The sequence below is a fragment of the Apodemus sylvaticus genome, chromosome 6 (assembly GCF_947179515.1).
Source record: "Apodemus sylvaticus chromosome 6, mApoSyl1.1, whole genome shotgun sequence".
Classification (NCBI taxonomy): domain Eukaryota; kingdom Metazoa; phylum Chordata; class Mammalia; order Rodentia; family Muridae; genus Apodemus; species Apodemus sylvaticus.
In genome coordinates this window covers 50,138,969-50,157,851 of record NC_067477.1, presented here as the reverse complement: position 1 = coordinate 50,157,851, position 18,883 = coordinate 50,138,969, and the positions used below count along the sequence as shown (strand labels likewise).

At 42.4% G+C, this 18,883-nt stretch overlaps 1 protein-coding gene across 1 annotated transcript in view; it reads right to left on the bottom strand.

Moving 5' to 3' along the window:
- The window catches only part of Rtn1 (reticulon 1), a 209,740-nt gene that overhangs the window by 103,088 nt on the left and 87,769 nt on the right, over nucleotides 1-18,883 (bottom strand). The window lies entirely within an intron of this gene.

Genomic DNA, 18,883 nt, shown 5'->3' with positions numbered 1-18,883 from the left:
GCCTTCCTTCCTTCCTTCCTTCCTTCCTTCCTTCCTTCCTTCCTTCCTTCCTTCCTTCCTTCCCCTAGTGCTACGGGCAAAGCAAGTTGGCAGATCTGACTTTACAGACGGTTTCCCTTGGGTCTTTCGTCCTGCCTCCACAAGGCACTGATTATTAGGAGAGGCCAGTGAGGTGGCTCAGCAAGTAAAGTCACTGCCACCAAGCTCAATGACCTGAATTCCATCCTCAGGATCCAGACAGTGAAAGAGGAGACCGATCTCCCACAAGTTGTCCTCTGAGATCCACAGCAACGTGTAACTCCCAACACAATGAAACTGAACTGTTTATTATTGTTTATTATTATTATTATTATTACTACTACTACTACTACTATTTTGAGGAGGGGAAAAAGCTTCTACAACTTACTGCAAATAGAAACAAACAGGTCAATAAAGACTTACTATATGTCAGGCAATGGGGTGTTGACCTGATTACTTCTTACAACAATTACAATAATTTTATATATTAAATCTCAGAGTCTCAATGTCTACACATAAACCACACACATGTGTAAACACACACACACATACACACATACAGCATGTACAATATGAAAATCCTAGACACACCCGAAGAATATACCAGACAAAGTCACCATCTTCTGTGAAAGTGATCATTTGGAAATACCTGTAAATACCTCTATCTACCATGAAAAATGAGCAACAGACTGGATTGACACTAGCTAACTTCCTCAGTAGTGGGGAAGCTTGGTGGAATTAGGGTCTAAAGCAGATCCACAGGCATCTGGCCAGCTGACTTCGAGTGCCCAAATACCGAAAGCTACCATTAGTTAAAGCATACAGCGTCCCAGACCCCACAGCACACCCTCCGGCTGTAGAAGGAACAATGTGAAGACCAGCACAGGAAGCACAACAGCACAGAGGTGCTGCTCTCATTAGATGGCACCAAGCTAGGTACACAGAGAAGGCCAAGCAAGGAGGTGTGGAGGCAGGTGCTGACCTGTGCACTGATGAGTGACTGCAAAGAGAGGGGCACTATGCAACATCTAAATTTCAATTTTGCATTTTGTCCTCTGTCTCTCTGGGTCTCTCAGACTCTGTCTCTCTGTCTCTCTCTGTCTGTCCTCCTACTCCACCCCTCTAACCAAGCTTCCAAAAGGCCACAGATTGGCTTGGCCTTGCGATATCCCATTCTTGGGATCTCCCTACTTTTGCTGGGAATATTTCAAATTGTGTGATGAGTTTCTTTAGCCTTTAATGGTTTCTGTGTACCTTTAGAGGGGCCTCTCCTCCCTTCCCTTCTGTATCTTTCCCCACTCTGTTTTCTTTATTGCTCTAATACTAATGCCAAGCCTTACTCTGCTTATTGTCTTTCCAATCCTACCCTTAGTAACTAACTCAGTCCTTCCCCTTCCTCTTTCCAGAAAGCCCACCGTCTATTTTCATGTCTGTATTTGTCATGACCCAGTGAGGTTCATTAGCATTTCTTGTAGGAGCATGGGTAAGAGGTTGTTCACATGCACATGGGTACCTTGCTAGTGTCATGTTCCTGAAACCCATTGTGGTGGGATGTGGGGATAGGTGAATCCTAAGAGCTCTTGGGTCACCCTGCCTTGCCTAGTGAGGCTACTGACTCTCATGACCTATTCCCCTTCAAATGCCATCAAGCTGGTTATAGCTCTAACATATAAATGCTGTGTTGTATGAATATTAGATCAATGCGGGTGATGACACCCGCAGAACCCTTCTGTGGTTCTTCCTCCTCATTCTTTTTTTTTAAATGTCTCTCTTTTTTTAATATTTTTATTTTCTATATTCTTTGTTTACCTTCCAAATGATTTCCCCTTTCCCGGATCCCCCCTCCCCATATGTCCCATAAACCTTCTTCTCTCCATCCATTCTCCAATCACCTCCCTCCTTTTTCTCTGTCCTTATATTCCCCTCCAATGCTAGATCAATCCTTTCCAGGATCAGGACCCTCTCCATACTTCTTCATGGGAGTCATTTGTTATGCGATTTGTGCCTTGGGTATTCAGGGCTTCTGGGCTAATTAATATCCACTTATCAGAGACTGCATTCCATGTGCAATCTTCGTCCTCATTCTTATACCACTGCATTCATAGCAATCACACACTGTATGACTTATCCTTACATAAGTCCATGATACCATGTAGCTAGCCGGCTCCTGGAGCTTGGGGCTTGTGACTGGCATACTATATTGTATAGTTGGTATCCTATATAATTGAATGAATAAATGGATAGGCCAATCAACAAATCGATGGCTAGACTTGTGGAATGAAGCTACTGAGAACTAGTTAGAACAAGTTACAAAGAACATTTTAGCCTTGCGCTTGGAAACCCATGGATGAATGTGAGCTATCCAGCAATGGAACAAGTGTGATCCCAGTAGGTAGCCTGATAGTGAGGAACCTCAACTTTGTGAAAAGTTGCATGGGACAACTACAGAGAGTCCCTCAGACTTCCTGAGATTTTTGTACTATATGACAGTCACCGTACCCTGGCATGACATCCTTCCTTCATTTCCCATAAGTCAATTGTTCCGAAGGTGATATCTCAGAGAATAGGAGCTCCCCGGGTGCATGCTAAAAGAAGGTATAGAGTCTCAAATGGACAGGATTTGAGAGTGCCTATAAACAGAACCAACAATGGGGAGGACTTTCTGACCCGCCCAGCCTGATTTTACTCAAAGACTTTCGATCTTAATCGGAGAAACAACATTTGCACCACTGCAAATACTACCAGCTTGGGGACCAGGAAGGGGAGTAGCCATTGTGAGAACGCCAGAGCTTGTAAAAATCACAAAGCTTATTATAGCCCCCAAATACCAACAGTCCAAAGCTTTAAATTCTCAAAGACGAAAACTCCTGAAGTCTAAAATGAAAAAAGAAAGGCAGAAAGAGAACCAATCCAGAGCTCTAAAGAGTTAAAAATGCTGAAATCATAAACAAATTCCTGCGAGTTCCCACTGAAACAGAAATGGTTCTACATGGGGGCTGAGAGCTGAGTGCCTGGGGATGATACCAGGCTATTTCCTGCCTCACCAGGACGCTGTGGCAGTTGTGCACGGATACCTGCTAATGCTTTGGGGTTTTGTTTGTTTTGTTTTGTTTTATGACTGAGGAAGTTTCTAGGAAAAATTATTTGTGCCTCTCAGTGGAATGGATCTACCCTGCAGAAAATAAATGTCAATATCTTCTCTAAGAAGAGACATGCCCCGCCCCACAAAAACAAAACAAAACAAAATAACAATAGAGATTTGTTGTGATGTAAGGTATTAAAACATCATTAAAAGTCATAATGTAAGCCTGTTGAAAACACTGCTGTATAATAACCTATAATCTATCCCTGGAATATTCTTCTTCATGTGTTGAATTTTGTAATTTTTCCAATATTTCAAACTGTCAGCACACATGTTATAATTTGTTATACCACATATTTCACCTTCACATCAGTTCCAAAATTATTGGTATAAGAACTTGTGTTCATATGTATGGAGAGTTCTTTCATTTTCTAGTTTTAGAGAAGCTCATCTGTGAGGGTGTGATTACATCATTTCAACCCCTTCCCTTCCCTTCCTCTGTGTCCTTCCATTCAAATTCATTACCTCTTCTTTAATTATTATTACAAATACATGTGTGTTATATAATATGCTGAGTGCTATATAGCACATAAAATATCATGTGAAACACACCTGAATGTGTGTGTGTGTGTGTGTGTGTGTGTCCGGTTGCTGTTGCTCATGTGTAAACACTTAAGGATGACTGCTTCGGATAACCTATCATGGTTTGTCTCTGGAGAAACTGATTCTCTCTCAGCAATCATTAATTGTATGTAGTTGTTTATTTAGGGGTGTGGCCCTGTGAGATTCACCTCATTGATATTAGCGTGCCAACTGGCCTTGCTGGGGGACCCTACTGTTAAGATTTCACGGGTGCAGCTTGCCTGGGACATGTAGAAGACACTATCTCATGGGAGACATCCTGCTCCTCTGACTCTTGCTGTCTTTCTTCCCTCTTTTCCATGCTACCACTGAGCCTCACTGACAGGACTGTGGGTAGATGCACCGACTAGGGCTGGACACTCAACCTCACTTGTTTTCTCCATCTTGACCACATGGATGTCTATGGTTTTCTGTAATGGTTTCCATCTGCAGCAAAAAGGAGCTCCTTTGGTTCGGGGTGAGAACTACACTTACTTATGGCTGTAAGGATAAGCATTTAGAATGCAGTTAGGGATTATACTAGTTTAAGAAAGTGGCAGTAGCAGGTTCTCTCCAGGTCGGAACAAACCTCTGGGTTTACAGTACCAGACATGACTTCCCTCCTGTTGAGCAAGCCTCAAGTCCAATTAGCTGGCTGTTGGTTACCCACTGCCTCCCCCTGCCCATGATATAAATAGCACTATTGCACTCTTGGGAATATCTTGTCATTGTAGTCATTGTGGTTTGAAGGCTTTGGGGAGAGCTACTGATCTTTGTTCTCCCCTGGGAAGCTTGCATAGAAGCCTTAGAAACCATGAGAGCCAGCCCCGAGGAAGGAAGCTTTCAGGTCAGTTCCAGTTTGATTCTGCAAGTCCTTGTCCAATGTTATGCTGTCTTCAGCTTTAGGGTCTAACCCTTCAAGTTCCAGGAAGCAACTAAAGCAAATACTATACCCTATACTATTTGGGGATTCTCCCTCCACATTGTTCCCCCTCCCCTTCCCCCTTTCCAGTTGTTTTTCCTCACTATTTTCCAGGTCCCCTTCATAACACCTGTGTCCACTAGTACCCTCTCTAGGGCTCCCAGTCTTCCCATAACTCCAGAGTCGGTCCTCAACACCTAAAGATTCTTATCTAAGAATCACAAACAAAAGAGAACATACAGGTTAGTCCTTTGGTGTCAATATATCATTTTCTCAATCTATTCATTTACCAGAATATTGCATATTTTCAGTTTTCTTTACAGCTGAGAATAATTCTGCCCTGTGTGTAGCACTCTCATTACCCTTCCATCATCTGAAGGACATTTCTGTTGTTTGTTTTGTAGCTTTAGAAGCAGAGCAGCACTGAACTTGGCCAAGCAGCACTAGTGGAAGAGACTCTCAAGTCCCTTAGGCATATGCCAAGAAGTATCATGGTGGGGGAATACAAATTAAAACTCCTTTAGGAGTTCTTCTTACCCCAGACAGAAGGGTTCAGATAAAGAAAACAACTGAAATCAAGTGCTGATGAAGATGGGGAGAGGAAGGGCTCTTACTTGCTGCTGAGATTACAAACTGCAGGGGACACCACTACAGAAAGTGATGTGAAGAAGATTCAAAACGCTAAAGCCAGACCCCATGGTGTCAAGAGTTTGTGGACAGGCGGAATGAGATGGTTTTCATAGTCTAGGGCATTTAATTTTTGAATCATTTTTTAAAATTTATGTACATTGATGTTTTGCTTGCACGTATGTCTGTGTGACAGTATCAGATCCCTGGAACTGAAATTACAGATAGTTGTGAGCTGCTGGTGTTGCAAATTCAATCCAAGTCCTCTAGAAAGCAGCCAGCGCTCCTAATTGCCGAGCCATCTCTACAGCTCTTATTTTTATTATTCCCAAATGAGTTTACTCAGACTTAAAAAGACAAATAAACTATGTATTCACTTACATATGAACGTTGGCTTTTAAGTGTTTGATATGCAGGGTATAATTCATACAACCACTGAAATTAGGGGGAGAGTAAAGGACTGGTGGGGAGGAAAGGATCTCTTGAGGAAAGGGAAATGGAGTAGACATTTGTGGAGAGGCAGAGTGGGGGCTAGAATGGGAGGGGTACATGGATGGGGAGAGAAGAGGGGAGTAATGCTAAAACTAAGAGCCACTGCGGGGTTATACGGAGCTGAGAGCTCTACATCTTCATCTGAAGGCTGCTAGCTTCCAGGCAGCTAGGATGAGGGTCTTAAAGCCCACACCCACAGTGACACGCCTACTCCTAAACGGCCACACCTACTTCAATAGGGCCACACCCCCAGGCCAAGCTTATGTAAACCATCACAGATACCAAGGAAACAAGGCCTTTCTAGACACATAACACTGATTGATGTGCGTATGAACTCACAGAGACTGTCGCAGCATGCACAGGGCCTGAATAGAGCTAAGCCAGATAGACAGAGGGATACAAGTCTCCATTCCTAACCCAAGAAGCGATCTCCAACTGACAACTGCTAATAAGGAGGAAGGTGGTTTTCTCCAGTGGAGTCTCACTGGGTATACAAACCACAGGTAAGGGCAGCCCTATACCCAGCAGGAGACGGCCAGTGCATGATAAATCAGTGGCATTTTAGAATGGTTTCTGTCTCATGATGTTTTGTGGAGGTACTTTTTTTAAATAGGGCTTTTGCTTATATAGTATGGTTTCCAATTTTGTGTTTTTGTGGAAGCTCTCTATGTGTATATGTGTGTGTTTCTCCTGTTTCTTCTTAAGCTCGTTTTGTTCTTTTTGTTTTACTTGTCTGTTTTCTAATGAGAGAAAGAAAGAAAGGTGGGTGGGTGGGAAGGCGGTGAGGATCTGGGAGGAGTTGTGGAGGGGAAACCATCATGAGAACATAATGTTTGAAAAAATCTATTTTCAATAAAAAGTAAAATTACAAATAAAAAATTCACTGCTTCAATAAAGAAAAAGAGGAATAAATTGTGATAACGTTTTTCTGTGTGAAATGTAATTCATTTAATTTCTTTCTTTAGGATAATTTGTAAAAAATAATTAGTAAAAATTTAAAATACATACTTACATGTATATATTATATAATTAGCAGAATCTAATGCTTTTAAACTTGAAATCATGAAATGAATAAGAAGAGAAAGGAGAATCAAACAAGTAGATTTTGTTTGAAAATGCCTTCACTCCCCCTCAAAAGCGTAACCAGCCACTTCTAAAACTTTCTAACAAATCTTTATAAATCTAAACAGCAAATCTTTATAAATCTAAAGAACTAAAACAAACATTAATATAAAGCCATTTTATCCAAGACACAGATAAATTTCTTCTGCATTAAATTATGTTTTTAGAATGATACTATGAAGATTTTTATTTTTCTGCATTTTATGTTTCAAGAATTTTCTCAACACTCTGACTTATGGCATGAAGAATTGTCATCTAGAAATATCGCCCAGGCGCATGTAAAGCATATCCTTTGTTTTTTTCCTTTTGTCCCCTTCATTTTAGAAGAGGCCAGGTTAGAATCACAAGAGGAATGCTGTCTGAGCCACGGGCTTTGGGTGTAGCTATGGCTTCTCTGAGCAAAATGCCATGAAATTTTCCCCATTCTTGATTTTGGTATTTTATAAGCATTACGCAGTGCCTATTCGATAGGATTCTTGCAAACAGAACACTCTCTGGACAGTGAATCATGAGATGGCACAGTCCTGCGGGGGATTGTTGGCACCGAGCAGGGGAGCTGAGCCTTGAAGCTCCGGAAAGCCAATTAATTCTTGTCAGCACTTCCTGCAGAGCAGGCAGGTGTGGGCACCGAGGTATCCAGCTCAAGCAGCTGCCCAGGTAGGACCCTGTCCTGTTACACTGTTAAATACAAACCCGTAGGACAAAAGTGCTTTTCTTATGTAGTCTACTATATGTGCATACAGAACTGTCATACATGCATGCATACACAGACATGTATACATATAGTATGAGGGAGCTTCTAGGAGATTAGCGTGGGTGAGCCTCAGTGGCTCATGGGCCAGGTAGGGAAGATCTAGCACAAAGAAAATAAACGTGAACGTGTCTGAGGTACCAAGCACTAATGGGGCATGGGAGGGGCAGTGAATCTGAGAAACAAGATGTCACCAGAGTTAGTGGTGCCCATGTGGGCCTGCTGGGAGGACAGCCGCTGTGAACCCCCTGTATCTCTCCTGGAGTCCACTTTTCCCCGTGTTATGTTTGAGGGTTCTGTGTTATAATTACAAATTTCCTTGCCCCTTAATGAGTCGTTCATCTTTGCTCCTGACTCCCACATTCTAGATAATTCCCTAAAAGAAAAGTTTTTTCAGTGTACAGAGACTCCGCCAAACATCTGAGCTCAGCAGCTCTTTTGCAGAATTTAGAAACTTAGTTTATGCAGAGGCCAATCAATTCATATCAGAATAAGTGTGTGAACAGACGCCCCTGTGGATGGAAGCCAGGCAGAGAAAGCTGAGAAAAGTCTGGGACCTGAAGGCATTTGGAATGACAATTTCCAAGTTTTCATTTTATAAGTAAATTTTAGGGAAGTGCTTGTAACAGAAGGATTCACAGGTCACAATTTTTCCTCAAAGAATGAAAACAGACTGAAAACCTTGCCATCAAATTTTTCCCTCCCTCTCTCGGTCCCTCCTCCCTCCCTCCCTCTCTCTCCTTCCCTCTCTCCATCTATCCATCCATCCCTCTACCACCACTACCACCTCTCCCTCTCCCTCTCCTTCTGTCTTTCCCTCTCCCTCTCTCCCTCCCCCTCCCCCCTCTCTCACACACACAGCTATGAGCTTTGGTCACAGAAGTGTGTGTGTGTGTGTGTGTGTGTGTGTGTGTGTGTGTCCAAGCAATCAAAAAGGACCAGAATTTGACTATATCCTATTCTACTTTTAATTCTCTGGCTGCAGAAGAACAGGAGGACAATTGAACCAATTGTGCTTCCCACCCCCACCCCCAAAGCTTCAGGCCTAAAACCACAGCTCCATGCTGACTCCTCTCAAAATGGAGCTAATTCCAATGGGCAGCCTGCTGCTTAGACAATTTGAATTCCAGGTCTGCTAAATTTTCACCAGTTGTGAGACTCCGGGCAATTTGTCTTCTTAGCACTTCAATTAATCAACCTTTAAAGTAGGAAGAAGAATAATAGTGAACCTCTCTGAACTACTATCAGAATTAAATGAGATAAGATACCTTTAGCTCTTTCAGACATGTAGTATGCACTCAATAAATCAGAACTATTGATTTTATTATCTCAGTTTTGCAGGAAGGACATTAGGCATCTGTAGGCAACCATTGGGTGGTTGCTTTAATTCTAATAATATGCTCTATGGGTAGCTTGTACCAGAAGGAGGGGATCTCTGGCTTGTTGCTCTCTGACATCTGCCTTGGATGCTTAAGTCCCCAGAGAACAAAGTCACACTGTTCCACATTACTCCCTGGGCTAGAAATGACAGGGACATGGATCCTGTCACCAACATGCAGATGACTATGTTGAACATGAAAACTTGAAAATTACCAAGAATTTGGTACACGGAAGGAATGTAGTATTCAACAGTACAGTATGCTTCCTCCATTGTGGACAGAGTCCATTCTCCTTATAGGACCTGAGAAGTGGACCCTGCAGTTCATGGTGATATTTCAGTAACTCAGTACAGTCCCATGTCACTACTCTGAAACAGATGATACCAGAAGGTTTTCTGAACTCAAAAATAGACGTGTGCTAGAGAAGCATCTGTCTTACCTTTCTCCTGAAGTTACAAAAATAAATAGCCAAGAGTACCAAGAAAAATGGAGGCACTGTTAGCAGGCATAAACTAATAAACAGCAATGACAGTGGACAGAAACGGATGTAGGGTCAGAATGCGTGATTCGGGTGAGCACACATCCATTTCCCAGACTCAGATGCCCTAGGCCTCCATGTGACAGAAGGCGTGGCCTTCTCCAGGGGCAGGCAGAGGCACTGGGCCTGAGCTCTCCCCCAGTCTGGGAGCAAGGACAGTGTGATGCAGAGGTTGACAGAGCCCTCTGTGAATGGTGGGTCTGCCAGAGAAGCAGGGAGCCTCTGTGTCACCTACCCAACATTCTCTGGGAATTAAGCATCTCATGGCTTAACCTGACAAGGGGACCGAGAACCCCAGGCACGCCTGTTCTCTGCCAGCTTCACTATAGGACAAGTGAACACAACAATATATTTTTTTTACTAAGCCTGCCTGAGACTCTAAGCCAAGATCAACAACATTTTGGGGAAGTTAAAGATGAGCACCTATTTATTCTTTCTCTGCACACTTCATGGCTTTATTTAAGGATTGTCTGCTAGTCTCATAGAACTGGCTTAGCTCTGGGGATTGTAAAATTCGTGTTTAATAAAAATTGTCTTGAAAGATTTCTTTTTATTCCTGTGAAACACCAGTGGGGTTTTATTTTTCATGGAGAGTTTTCAATTTAGGGGGAAAAATGTCTGAGGAAATACCCAGCCTAACAGTCAGAGCATACTCCACGTCTTGGAGTTCTCAGTGAGGCAGAGGGCTGCCTGGAGCTAAGGTAGGGTAGGAGAGGCCCTGGGGGGCTTGAAAGGTGGGTGTGCTTGATTATTTTAGGGGTTCCCTTTGTTCTGTACTTTTTGCCTGCTGTCTAAACATGGAAATTTGATTCCATGACCCCCCTTTGGAAAATATTATCATTTTGGACGTGGTGGTGGAAGTCAATATATATATAATTTATTTAGATCTTAAGAAAGGATCCCTACAACCCTCATGGACCTTCCATTGATATTACAAATCCACTCATTCCCAAGATGCAGTGGAGCACAGTTTTCTCTGTTCAGAGTTAAGTGGCCATTCTATTCCCTTCTAACCTGCCCAGCTATCACAGAGGCGGCCTTTGTCTGTGTTTCCAATACAGAGAGTACTAAGTTATCTCTGCCATGAAAAGAACTATCTATCACCTCTTGGGGCAAAAATAAGGGCAGCTAATAGCTGTCTAAATGGACTTAAGGCTTACTTAACAGGAGGGAAATAGTGCCTGGTACTGGAAACCGAGCCAGATTCCTAGGGCTAGTAAGGTCACGGACTTTGGAAAAGCATCTACAGCCACTTTGCTAGACCAGCATAATTCCATAATACATTCTAAATCTCATCCTTACACTACAGGTAAGTGTAGCTATCTTTCCTCATCAAAGAAGCCTCTCTTTGCAGCAAATGGAGACCATCACAGAAAACCACAGGACACAATACAGAGATCAACAAATCATGTGGAGGCTAGCCGGGACAGACACAGCTACATCACAGTTCCTGCATATATGGCTCAGGGGACATGGCAGCAGTGGAGGCAGAAAGATTGCCAAGATCACCAGGAAGCCAGCTGTAAAACAGTCTCTCCTAGAAATGACTGCATCAACAGGCCGGAACAATGGTTCTATCAATGGACATGTTAATGTGTAAAAGGGGAATTTTCATGGGGTCCCACACCTAGATTAAAAAAAAAATCACAAGCAACTAACGCGTGTTAGGGGAAGGGGAATTAGGCTCTCCAAGTGATGAACTCCTTTCTTCTTGGCTGTTCAATGTTCAGTGGACTCATGCACACACAACACTAACAGAACCAGAAAGGTGTATCTATATAGATTTGTGCTTGTAAAGCACACACACACACTCTCACACACACACACACACACACACACACACACACACACACACACACACACTCACACTAATGATAATTAAGGGAAAAAGAGGCAACCGACTAGAGAGTGGGTGGGGACTTGGGGTGGGTTGAAGAAGGGCAGCTGGGGAAAGTTGAAAGAAGGAAGGGGAGGAGGAAACGTGATGTCATTCATTTGAATGCAAAGACATTTGTGTGACACGGCAGAACATGCTGTCTGATACAGCCTTATAGCCCAGCATGGAGTGAGGTGCAGAGCTGTGTGCTTTGGGTAGTGACAGCCTGTTGCTGAAACTGCAACAGATGACAGATTTGATTGGAGACTGGTCCTCATCAAATCACTGTGCTCTAGGAGTCATTAAGGCCTCAGGAAGAGCCTGGGATGCTCATCTGTAAGGGAGGATAACACTAACCCAGTGCTGAATGAGACACTTACGTGGACCATCTCATTCCATCCTTAACTATCTGCAAAGATCTCAGGCCGGACCCCCATGCCTGGAGGAAGCACTCTGAAACACTCAGGTCCAGCCCACTTGTGAAGTAACTGGAGCTTGGAGCTGTTAGTGAACGTGCTTTATGAACACCCACCAATGTGCAGACCAAGAACTCAAGGTTCTGGGCCATTGGCCCCAGAGCTGATGCTAACAGCTCTGTCCTCAGAAGTGCTGGAATAATGAATGGAGAGCGGGTCATTGGTGGCAGCTTCTTAAACAAACCCTGGATTTAGAATCACAGCCCAGCTGATGATGGCAATAGAGAAGGACTCAGACTCTGCCAGTCCATGTGCGGTGCTTAGGAAAACTGTTGTCATTCCAACAAGAAAGCATACTGTAGGATTTATGTCTGCCTGAGGGTACATTAAGTGAATTTCAGAAGCTCTCAGGCTGAATGTCCTCCTCTTCAAGAAGACGGCTTTATTTTTAAGCCCAGTCACTGTCAGTGTCACCACTCTGCCCTGGTACAGTGAATGCTTTTTTCCTAGAGTTTTCAGGATCTGACTCTTGTGCTCTGCTAGTCACAAGATGCTTGAAATACTAATTTGGGACTTGGAGCATTCCTCATTTTAAACATAACCTTGTTGGAATGCAGGTTATAGAAATAGAAATGGGTGAATGACATCTTGGGACAAATTTGCCTGAACCTAGAATTCAGAATGCATACCACTTGTTTCAGAGGCAAGTCTTTTCCTCTCAGGAACACACACACACACACACACACACACACACACACACACACACATGCTAGAACTAGAGTTAGGAGAGTTAGGAGAGGCTGTAGCTTAGTGGCCAAGTACTTGCCTAACACAGGCAAGACTATGGCTCCATCACAGCACTTTAAAAAGAATATATTCAATATATAATATGTATAATTTATTCTATAAATACATATAAATATATGCTATAAAAATTTTAGCTATAGAAATGATAAATTAATTTATATAAACAAAGCTACATATAATTTAAAAATTATAACACTATAAACATACAACTTATAGTATATATGCATATAATTTATTCTAATACATGTATAGAAAATGGGGCCTAGCCTAAATGAAACCATATTAATCAAGGAAAGTTAAGAAAAAGATTCATGCCCTCTACTGACAGCATCATTAATTTTACTCCTCTGAGCCATCTGCTACAGGCCAAGGTAAACTGTGCGCCTCTGACAGGACAATAACTCAGCCACCACTGCTGTACGCAGGCTCAGAACTATCGATCCAAGTGGCTCTCAGTGCTCCGGAGACTCTCCCACTTGCTTTTATCTTCAGGAAGGCTAGGGCAGTGGGTTACAAAAGCACACACATCCTTTCTCAATTTCTACTTCAATATATGAATGCTGCCTGCTAGTGAGAGCTACCCGGCAGATAATAAAAATACAGTGTGACTTTAGGGACTGGGACCAGGGTTGCTGCCGTGACAGATGTGAGACTTGCAGTGGATCTTTCAGAAGATGATTCTAGGTGGTAGAGGAAGTTTGCGACAGCCATTTGAGGTGCAGAACCAAAGCAAAGACAGAGACAGCTGCAGGGGGTGCCCAGGAGGAGACTCACTTCAGTAGGAGAGCCGGGGAAGGCTGGGAACTGTGGCCAAGAGCAGAGGCCAGGGGCATGGGCTGGCACATAACAGCCACACAGGTCACGGACCCAGAGACTGTGTTAGAGCCTAGAGGAATGCAAATGGCTAGTCCAAAAGTAAATCACCTTACTGGGAGGAGTAAGGATTGGAGTTGGGTGTCATGTCAAATTTACAAGTTTCAAAACATGTTTTACATGAGACACATAATTTCTCTTTTGTGTATTGTGTGCCACCATGTCTGTGTGGAGGACAGTGTGCAACCCTGGATGCTGCCCTTGCCTTTTACCTTGTTCGAGACAGCTCTTCATTAGCCACTGAGTACAGCTGAGCTAGCTGCCTCATAAGTGTCCCCAGCTCCATTGTCCTGTGTCTGTCTCCCATCTTGCCATGGAAGCCCTGGACTGGAAGTACGGTGCCCACTGCACTGCACCTGGACTTCCGTGTGCTCTGAGGATTCTGGGCCACATCTTCATCCATGCATGGTAGCCACTTTCTCCACAGAGTCACCTCCCAGCTCATTGTTTATTTTTTAAATGGAAATATGTAAGCTAAAAAGTGAAGTCCCCGTAGCTACCTTCATTCCTCAAAAATAACAAACATGTTATCTAGGTAGTTAAAGACATCTTTTTTTTTACAGGAAGATTATAGCATCTATATTTTCTTTCATATCCCTGTGGCACTCAATTATAGTTCCATTTAAGAATATAGAAATCAAAAAAAAAGGAAATCCACCTTACATGTTCAGAAGTCCCTACATCATGAAAAGGATGGTCTCCAATTCATTTAAGCATCTCTACTTACACTGGACATTTCTAATGTTGATACTAGTTCTCTTACTGTGATATATAAGAATGAGAATACATGCTTTCTTATATATACATGAAAGCTTTCTGATATATAAGAAACTCAGGGGGGCATTGACTCCTGTGTCTGATATTGAGAATTGGGACTCCTCTGTTCCTAACTCCTAACAATGAGCTTTATTCTGGTCATAGATTTAACAGATTACAAACAGAATTCAATTCCACTTTAATTTTGGACATTAAAAAAAAGACATTCACAAAGAACATCTGACTTTCTACTCTCCTACTCCACCTGGTTTGGTAAAACGCCTCCTCTTTGTATTGCATTTGTATTTTAAGGAAAATAAAACAGCAAAGGGTAGGATTAGATAAGGCCGGAACCAAGAAAACAGCAGTTCAAGTGGACACAATGGACAGGCGCTGACTGTCCATCGGGACTTGCCTTTCAGTATGGAGTGGAGCTGGACTCAAGGGAGAGGACTCTCAGCCAGCAGGTCTTTTACAGCCAGAGTGCCTGGTTAAAAATGGTGGAAAGAACTCTTTGTTTGTTTGTTTGTTTTCTGTTTGTTTGTTTGCTATGACTTTGGATTTGGATCTTGAGTTTCTTTACATAGCTCAGGTTAGCGTCCAGCTCTCAATTCTCCTGCCTCAGCATCTGGAATGATGAAACTACAGTTATGAGTCACCACACTCAGCTTGCCTTGGAGGATGTGGAAGATTTACGTATCTTCTGGGTAAATGATGAATATCTAAGGACAGAGCACTGACACTTGTTCAGCAAATGCATTCAGGTGACCCTCTGAATGTCAATATTTTACATCTCAACTTTGGGCACCAAACTCAGTCTTCTCTTCTGAGAAGTCTGAGGTGAGTCTGACATGTCTGAGCACAAATAAAAGTTATAAACAAGCTAGTTTGTGAATGATTTCAGTGTCCTAGGTAAAACCATGAATGAACAAGAACACACAAGGAATAGCGTTGTTCTTTGTCCTGGAAGATCTCACAAAATGTAAGCAGAAAAACAAAGCCAAAGGGATCCTGGAAAGGATCCAGGGAACTGTCACATTGTCAGTAATACAATACCAGTATTGCATGCACATGGGGTTTTCTTTAAAGTCCTTTAAAAACTCAGGGGACCATTGACTCCTATGTCTGATATTGAGAATTGGGACTCCTCTGTTCCTAACTCCTAACAATGAGCTTTGTTCTGTTCATAGACTTAGCAGATTACAAACAGAATTCAATTCCATTTTAATTTTTTTATCTTATTTACAGCTAGTTCAACTTTTACCTGTTTATCAACACAGACTGATTTTTTAAAAGATATCCAGGGACATCTTTTACCTTTGTAGAAGCCAAGGCAGGAAAACTGGGATGGTAAACACAGCCCTAGTCCACGTTATCTTTTCGTTGTTGTCCTTTTTACCCTCAACTGACACGTTTTCTCCACAATGCATGTTTTTACTTCCCTGCAAGTTGGTAAGATGGTAGGTGTCTTTGTTTTAGAAAGAAAGAAAGCAAAGCAATCTGGTTATTGTTCACTGCTGGTCACTGTTTGCCAAGCAACCCAGGGGCCACATGAGGTTTAAAAATGAAACAGACACTTATGGAAAGTTAACTTGAGTTTCTTCTCGGAATGGCAAAATGACCTTTTAATGTTTATTTACATAGATTTGTGTCACACTTAAGGCTGTTTCCTTACTGGAAAGAAGAAATGGAAGGCAGCTCTTTCGGATGCTTGCGGCAAGCCTCTGTACTTGGAAGTCTGAGTATGCCAACCAGTAAGGGTGGAAACGCCAAAACTGAACAGCACAAAGTTATTCATGATTTTCAGTGTTTAAATTTTTAATTTAATTCATCCAGTAGTATGTCAAGAGGCATCAGATATCTATCTGTGTGCTAGGTACTTATAGCCCAGTTTCCAGGGCTGTAACAGCAAATTAGGTAGATTATATGTAAACCCATTTAAACAAACAAAAGCACAATAGGCAGACAAAGCAGACCTTCTAATTGCCTTTCACCCTCCCTGCCTTTCTTCCCAGTAACAACAGCGCTCCCCTCACCTCTTCTACCAAGAACTTTGAGCGTATGGCTACCTGGCTTAAGATGGCATACTTATGATGGCTTCATTGTCAACTTGACACAATCTGGATTCAGCTGGGAGGAGAATCTCAGTGAAAGATTGTCTGGATTGGGCTGCCCTGTTTTGGGGGGGGGGGGTGTGCCATAATTAAGTTGATTGATGTGGCCAGGGCCAGCATCGGTCCCTAAGCCCGGGGTCTTGGATTGTGTGGGAGACACTGAGCTAAGCACAAACAAATAAGGGAGCTGGCGTGCAGGCATTTGCTTCTTTCTGTCCTTCATCGTGGATATTGTGAGTATGATGTTGGAAGTTCCTTCTTCTAACTCCCCACAACAATGGGCTTTAACCTGCAATTATAAGATGAAGCAAACCCCTCTCTCCTCCGAGATGCAGGGGAGTTTATTACAGCAACAGAAATAAAGCTACAGCACCTCAGCTTTCCCCGATGAGTGCACATGACAGGTGTGAACACAAGTGGTGTGTGTTGCTTTTGAATGGAATCATTAAAGAAGAAGATGAGTGGTGTGTGTGTGTGTGTGTGTGTGTGTGTGTGTGTGTGTGTGTGATATGTGATGAGCTTTGACAGCATAGTTAGAGAAAGTACCTCATGTAATGAACAACCACTCAGGAAGCATATGGAGCCCTGGGTGTCCTCATATAGCAGACTTACACACACACACACACACACACACATCACATCATATTACAAATACACATATATCATATAGACACACACAAATACACATACACACATATCACATACACGCACAAATACACACATCATACACACACACATCACATCACAAATACACATACATCATATATTCATACACAAATACACATACATACACATACATCACATACACACACAAATCACATATATACACACACACACACATCACATCATATTACAAATACACATATATCATATATACACACAAAAATACACATACACACACATCACATACACGCACAAATACATCATACACACACATCACATCACAAATACACATACATCATATATTCACACACAAATACACATACATACACACACATCGCATACACACACAAATACACAAATCACATATATACACACACAAACACACACGCACACACATACACCACTCATCTGCGCTCTGGACTGAGAAATAAAGTTCTAACTTACTTAGCCAATATCGTAGGAAATAGAAGAATAAGTAAAAATAAAGACAGCTACAGTAAGTGCTCGGAAGGAAGCAAGCCAGGAGATAAGAGAGAGGACAGAGTGATCAGCTGGGAGGGGGAATTACTTCAGGGAGAAACCCTGTCTTGGGGCTGGAGAGACAGTGATTGCTCCTGCAGAGGACCAGGGCTTCAGGCCCAGTATTCACATGGCGGCTCACAACCAAGGTCTCTGACACTCTCTGATGACCCCATAGGCACCAGGCACATACAACACATGATACACATACATCCATGAAGACAAAACACCAATACACATAAAGTAAAATAAATAAATCTAAAAAAAAATAAATTAAGCCAGTTCTTTTCTAAGGAGGTGACATTTAAGATGAAAGCTAGGGGCTGGGTGTGCTGCTGTATGTCTTCAGTCTCAGTGCTGGGGTGGGGAGGAGGCAGGCTCTCTCTGTGAGTTCAAGGCCAGTCTGGTCTGTACCCTGAACTGTGCATCTCAGGGGCTGGGCTGCCCTTCCCCCTGACATTTTTTGTTTACCTGCCCTTTTTTCTACCTTTGGGCCTCCTAGCTGCTGCTGCACCTGGCTCCCCTCCCTTCCTCCCTCTTTCCCTCCCTCCCTCCCTCCCTACCTCCCTTCTTTAACAGATACATATAGAGAGAGAACATTTTATCCTAAAGCAAAAGAATATACCCTTTTCTTAGCACCTCATGGTACCTTCTCCAAAATCGATCTTATAGTAGGTCACAAGACAGACCTCAACAAATATAAGAAGATTGAAATAATCCCATGCCTCCTATCAGATCACTATGGAGTAAAAGTGGTCTTTAATAATAATAAAAACAACAGAAAGCCCACATACACATGGAAACTGAACAATACTCTATTCAATGATACCTTGGTCAAGGAAGAAATAAAGAAAGAAATCAAAGATTTCCTAGAATTTAACGAAAATGAAGGCACAACATACACAAATCTATGGGACACAATGAAAGCAGTGCTAAGAGGAAAACTCATAGCTTTGGGTGCCTCCAAAAAGAAATCTGAGAGAGCATACACTAGAAGATTAGTGGAACAACTGAAAGCCCTGGAACAAAAAGAAGCTAATTCACCCAGGAGGAGAAGAAGACAGGAAATCATCAAACTCAGGGCTGAAATCAATCAAGTAGAAACCAAGAAAACCATACAAAGAATCAACAAAACCAAAAGCTGGTTTTTTGAAAAAATCAACAAGATAGATAAACCCTTAGCCAGACTAACCAAAGGGCACAGAGAAAATATCCAGATTAACAAAATTAGAAATGAAAAGGGAGATATTACAACAGAAACTGAGGAAATTCAAAAAAAAAAATCATCAGATCCTACTACAAAAACC